The sequence below is a fragment of the Charadrius vociferus genome, unplaced genomic scaffold (assembly GCF_000708025.1).
Source record: "Charadrius vociferus isolate BGI_N301 unplaced genomic scaffold, ASM70802v2 scaffold467, whole genome shotgun sequence".
NCBI lineage: Eukaryota > Metazoa > Chordata > Aves > Charadriiformes > Charadriidae > Charadrius > Charadrius vociferus.
The window spans coordinates 607,491-614,018 of record NW_009649309.1 but is presented as its reverse complement, the minus strand read 5'-3'; positions in this window follow the sequence as shown (position 1 = coordinate 614,018).

Sequence of the window (6,528 nt, the reverse complement as noted above, 5' to 3'; positions counted from 1 at the left end):
TTTGACAGCAGCTATGTGGTTTCCTTCACTTTGCTGCTTCAGTAAAATAGACTTGTACCAGGTAACACCACTGTTCGTACCTTTGTAGCATGGTAACGACACTGCTTGTACCTCAGTCCTTTCTCCAAGGTTTCCACGTCTGATAACTGCCAGCTCAGCGAGACACTGCAAACTCGTGTCAAGACGTTAGTCCAGGTTTTGGGGTCTAGTCATTGATGACAGTGTTGAGACAATACCGGTCTTCTGATTGACTCTTACAGGGGGGAATAAGTGTTTCTAACAGGGTTTGGATGGAAGCAAACTGAATGCGAGTGCCCCAGACAGAAGGAGATATGGGCCTGGGAGTCTGTGGGGAAATGCAGCAGTTAAGACTGTCAGAAAGTTGCTTAGAGCAACACTTGTCAACGTGAAGAACTTTTGGACAGTGTGAGTGCTGCTGTCCTGGCCCATATAGAACCGAGTTGTGCTTTATTTCGCCCACTGACTAGGTTGCCTCCAGTGCTCGCACCATTGCCAAAGACCAGTGTTCTTAAATTACTGCACAGCAGCTTGTCATTTACCACAAAGTGCCTGCCATAGCTGCAGCAATTCTGGCCCAGCAAGAGAGTGTTATTTTATAATAGCTGGCTGATGTGCTTACAGCCGATGCTACGTTGGTCTGCCAGCACAGGGGCCTGTGGCCAGATTCAGTTACTCTGTGGTCAGATGGAGGATCAGAGCAGGGAGAATTGCTACAACCCAAGATGGAAAACTTATCTGTGTGTTTTGGATGGCTGGTTTAGGAGAGCAAAAGATCTAGATTTGCCTCAAAATTGGGAATGTATTGTTTTAACTCTGTGAAGCTATCACAAAGGGCAAAGATAGGATAGATGTCTTCTCCCTAAAAATACTGGGGTAAAAATGGTATCATGTAGTTTACTGCCTTGGAGACTTACTGGGTGCAAAATGTGTGTCTTGCTGTATCCAAAGCAACAAAACTAAGATAACAGTAATTTTAAGTCACTAGCTTAAAAGGAAAAGCTGAAAAGCTTTAAAAGAATAAACAAAGAAAAAGGAAAAAAAAGAGGAATGAGTACCTTGCAGTAATTACAGTACTAGAAAACTTAGTGCTGTGTCCTTAGGTGCTTCAGTTGATTGATTGGGGTAGGAAATTAAATGACATGTAAGCCGTTGTTGGTAACACCAAAATTTCCTTTGCCTACACTGACCGTGTACCTTGCTTCTCCACAGGTGATTTTGAGTGTTTGCTCAGGGGGTGCTTGTGCAATGGCATCTACCTTGCTGTTGTTCCGTGTGGAGCTGGGTGCTCACTGGGAGCGTGGGGGTACTTGGTTCATCTCCCAGCTCTGCAGCAGACTCCTTGGGAAGGTCACTTCTCTCTTCCTGCATGATGTCAAGTGTTGTGGATGATCTCAGGGTGGCTTGAGGTGTTGCTGTGACTCAATGTCATGCCACAATATTAGGTGGGCGTCTGAAAGAGGGTGGTGTGACCCTGGACCTAGCTAGTAAACCATCAGTTAACTCGGGCAGTGCTGCATTCCCCTTGCTCTGAGAGAGCTTGGAGAGTGGGGAGGACCCTGCTGTTGCTGGTGTTGCTTTCCTCAGTGTCTCAGGTTCGTGTCCATCGCAGCGTGGGAAGGATAGTCCTTCTTGCTTATAAAGGTGACAGAGGGACAAATGCACGCAATATTGTGGTACTGTAAGAGATTTATCAGCTCTCTGGGAATCAGAGTAACTCCTTTAGAAAATATGTATGATCTCTACGTAAAGGCTTACAGTGTTGGCTGTGTTTACTGACAGTATATTTTGGGAACTAAGTACCTGTCATATTTTAAAACCACCTTATGTTTCTGAAAGCCCTGGAACAGTTTTAAGAATCACCGAGTATTGGAAGCAATGTATTTAAGCAGTGCTATGTCTATATTTGTGTGTGTATATAATTGTATATGTGAAATTAAATGTATTCTCTGAAAAGAAACTTCTTCAACGGTGAATTTGAAATAATGACAAATCAAGTTAAGATTTAAACTTTCCCTAACCATTTAATAGCACTTAAATTAAAAAGTATTTACCAGTGCAGGTTTGGCTAAGGCTTTAAAGGAAAATGAAAGTGCTCGAACTGCAGGAAATCAATGGTTTAATTGTGTGGAAAAAGAGTTCACTGCAGTGCCAGGATAACCTGAGAGCAGTACCCTATTCTGCAGGTGTAGGGAGAATATTTGTCATTTAAGTTTTACAGCAACATCGATTCCATGACAGGCAACTTGTGAAGTTGTGATAATGATCGGGAATTAAAAATGATGTACAGATTGGGTTGGGGAGGGATTGAACAAAGTCTAAGATAAGGATGGTGAGATGTTCTCTTTATTCAGGTAGAGCCAGTTACTACCTTACTTTCTTTCACTATAGACAATACTATTTTAAAAACAATTTAAAATGTAAAGTTTGTTAAACCTGCTTTCTTCTCTTGGTGAGCCATCAAGTCTGGTGCAGTTAGGTAGTTTCTGCAGATTTTAATTGGGTTTCAATTTTTCTCCAAGGGCATGTTGACATAAAGTAAAAGTTAAACAAAAAACCACAATAAAACAAAAGAAGAAACAAGTAAACAAACCCCCACCCCAATTTTAGTAAAAAGGAAATCCATCATTCATTCATCTAAAAATTGCAAAAATTGACACGACTAAATGTATCATTTATTGCATAACTGCTTAGTTAAATGAATGGTGATGTATCTTCCTTAACAAATTTGCATGCTGAACTTCAGTGCATGGGGTATTTTAATCTAAATGTCTATCTAGTTGCACTAGATACAAAAACAGACGTTGCGAGTTAGATGACAATAATGGAAAGCAAAGGCTGATGCAGAGAAGCTTTCAGGAGACTGCTGTGTTTCAGCCTCCCTTGTAGGTTTACCTGATTTGAGGAGTAACTGGCTTCTCAGGCTGCACTGGGACAGTTTCATCCTATGCAAATGATGGGTTGTTCATGTTGCTGATTGAATCCAGAGTGCCCAGGGTACATTAGAACTTAAACCCTCATGTTTCTGCTCTGTATTTGGGAATAAAAGTGATAAAAGTGAAAACTCCTCTGCAGGAGAAGAGGGAACTTTCTCATGGGCGATGCTGAGACTTGGGAACAGTGAAAGGAGGATCACCAATCTTGCAGCTTTCAGTGCTAAGGGCTGAGCACAGATGCCTTTGCGGGTAGAAACACAGGGTGCAAATATTTAACAAAACCTTGTCAAGCTCACACACAGGATGCAGAGTGCAAGTTGATATTTAAGGGCAGAGTGCTTGAGTGGTGATCTGCTGTTTTCACTAACTCAGTTGGAAGTTACATGTGGTCATCAGTTTAAATGTTGATACGCAAGTGTGCTACAGTCCCATATTCTGGACTTTATAAAGGATAACTCCAAAGAGTAAAATCAATCCAGTGGTTTTCAGAGACAAGAGTGAAGCACATGTTGCAGGAATATGGTACGCAAGGTTAATGCTGATACAAGGAAGATAGGCATGACATCCTTGTCTCTTAGACAGACACGAATTTGACAGGTGGATCACTCAGTGGATAAGGAACTGGATGGATGGCTGCAGTAAAAGAGTTGCAGTCAACAGCTCGATGTCCGATTGGTGACCAGTGACGAGTGGCATTCCTCAGTGGTCCTTAGTGGCACAGGTGCTGTTTAACATCTTTCTCAGGGACGTGAACAGTGGGGTTAAATGCACCCTCAGCAAGTTTGCTGACGACACCAAGGTGAGTGGTGTGGTTGAAATTCTAGAGGGAAGGGATGCAGGATCCAGAGGGACCTAGACAGGCTGGAGAGGTGGGCCTGTGCACGACTCATGAAGTTCAACAAGGCCAAGTGCAAGGTCCTGCGCCTGGGTTGGGGTGATCCCCAGCACCAATACAGTCTGAGAGGAGAGTGAATTGAGAGCAGCCATGAGGAGAAGGGTTTGGGAGTGTTGGTTGATGAGAAGCTCAAGATGACCCAGCCATGTGTGCTCAGAGGCCGGAAAGCGAACTGTATCCTGGGCTGCATCAAAAGAAACGTGGCCAGCAGGTCGAGGGAAGTGATTCTGCCCCTCTACTCCCCTCTGGTGAGACCCCCACCTGGAGTACTGTGTCCAGCTCTGGGGGTCCCAACATAAGAAGGACATGGATGTGTTGGAGTGGGTCCAGAGGAGGGCCGCAAAGAAGATGAGAGGGCTGGAGCACAGACTGAGAGAGCTGGGGTTGTTCAGCCTGGAGAAGAGAAGGCTCTGGGGAGACCTTATAGCAGCTTTCCAGTACCTAAGGGGTGTCTGCAGGAAAGGTGAGGGAGGAACTCTTTATTGGGGAGTGTAGTGATAGTATGAGGGGTAACAGTTTTAAACTGAAAGAGGGTAGATTTAGATTCAATATTAGGAAAAATTCTTTCCTGTGAGGGTGGTGAGACACTGGAACAGTTTGCCCAGGGAAGTTGTGGCTGCCCCATCCCTGGACATGTTCAAAGGCAGGTTGGGTGGGGCTTTGAGTAACTTGGTCTAGTGGAAGGTGTCCCTGCTCATGGAAGTGCAGGTGGAACTAGACAATCTTAGGAAGCGTAGAGTTCAGGAAATCCTAAAATAGGAGTGTGAATGGAATATCTATTTATATATTTCCCTATGTTTTTTTATATATATATATTTATATATATAAAAGCCATAGGGGAATCCAAGAGGGTAATTCAAGTATTGAAGCTTGTGCAGTTATTAACTGGAGAGAGTGTATCTGACAGATTTGCCGTGTTTTGAGTATATGGTGATGGATGGGCATGGCAGGAGAGTTGTAGTCTTTTCTGAGGGTAAGGAGGCATCTTGCATCAAGCAATAAGAATTGAAGGAAGATATTTCAAATAAACAGAATGATTACAAGTTGTCAAGTAGAGTTTTGTTTGAGGGCAGAGCATGTGTGCAAGAAATACAATGTTACCTTAAGTAAAAAAAAAAAAAAAAGTGGGGTGAGTGGGAGACTGGTGGGTGGTGGTGCAGAGATGAAACTTGCTGACATTTCTCTTTGGTATTTTTCTCTTAAAAACAAGAGCAAGCAGTGTTCATATTTGCTTTAACATACATTTTCCACAACCTCTTGTGTTTAGTAAGACTTCACAGAATAGCTTTTTTTTTTTTGTTGTTACAGGCTTTGTCTGGTAATGCAGAAGTACAGGCAGTCAGTAAATTTCCTGATACAGTTGCAGTAGTTGAAAGCAGAGCAGAGACTGAAAAATGCCCCTTTTCACTGGTGGAGGTGGCTGTGCCTAATTTGTGTGGCACAAGGAATTTCTGTGTGTTCTCTTCAACACAGGGAAGTTGCCTAGTTATACACACATATACCCTGTGTGCTGTTGTGACAGATGTCGGGGCAATACCCTGCTACCTGCCATCCCTGATAATATCTAGCCCTGGGTATTTACCTGAGCACTGGCAAAAAGACTTCATTTCATAATGCCCCATGAGAAGACGCACAAAACAAGACCTTTCCTACTTTTTTGGGTCACCATTGAATGCTATTGATGATGTCTCTGACAGTGATTCTGTTTCTCAGGATTGCTGCCCAAATGGATGCAGCTTGGTGTTTATCATGTTATGGGTCTTGCCTTAAAACAGGGAGGGTAAAGCTATTTTCTGATTTAAGGGGAAAGAAAAAAAAAAAAAGTAATTGTTGGCTGGGCTCAGAAGAATGCAAACTCAGAAGAATGCAAACTCAGCCAATATTAGCACACCAAAGTACTAAGTGTCTCCTAACTGCCAAGTTCACTCTTTGCTTTTAAACAGTCCAATAAGTCTCACCTCTGTGCCCAGCAAGATCATGGAGTAGATCCTCCTGGAAACTAGTCTAAGGCACATGGAGAATAAGGAGATGATTGGTGACAGGCAACATGGCTTCACTAAGGGCAAATCATGCCTGAAAAATCTGGTGGCCTTCTTTGATGGGTTTACACTTGTGCAAAGCCTTTGATACTGTCTTGGCATAACATTCTTGTCTCTAAAATGCGGAGGCATGGATTTGATGGGTGAACCATTCAGTGGATAAGGAATTGGCTGAATGGTTGCATCAGAGAGTAGTGGTGAACAACTCAATGTCTGGATGGAGAGCAATGATGAGTGGTGTCACTCAGGAATCTGTATTGGGACCAGCATTATGTAATATCTTTCTCAGGGATGTGATGAACAGTGGGATTAAATGCACCCTCAGCAAGTTTGCTGACGACACCAAGGTGAGTGGTGTGGTTGAAATTCTAGAGGGAAGGGATGCAGGATCCAGAGGGACCTAGACAGGCTGGAGAGGTGGGCCTGTGCACGACTCATGAAGTTCAACAAGGCCAAGTGCAAGGTCCTGCGCCTGGGTTGGGGTGATCCCCAGCACCAATACAGTCTGAGAGGAGAGTGAATTGAGAGCAGCCATGAGGAGAAGGGTTTGGGAGTGTTGGTTGATGAGAAGCTCAAGATGACCCAGCCATGTGTGCTCAGAGGCCGGAAAGCGAACTGTATCCTGGGCTGCATCAAAAGA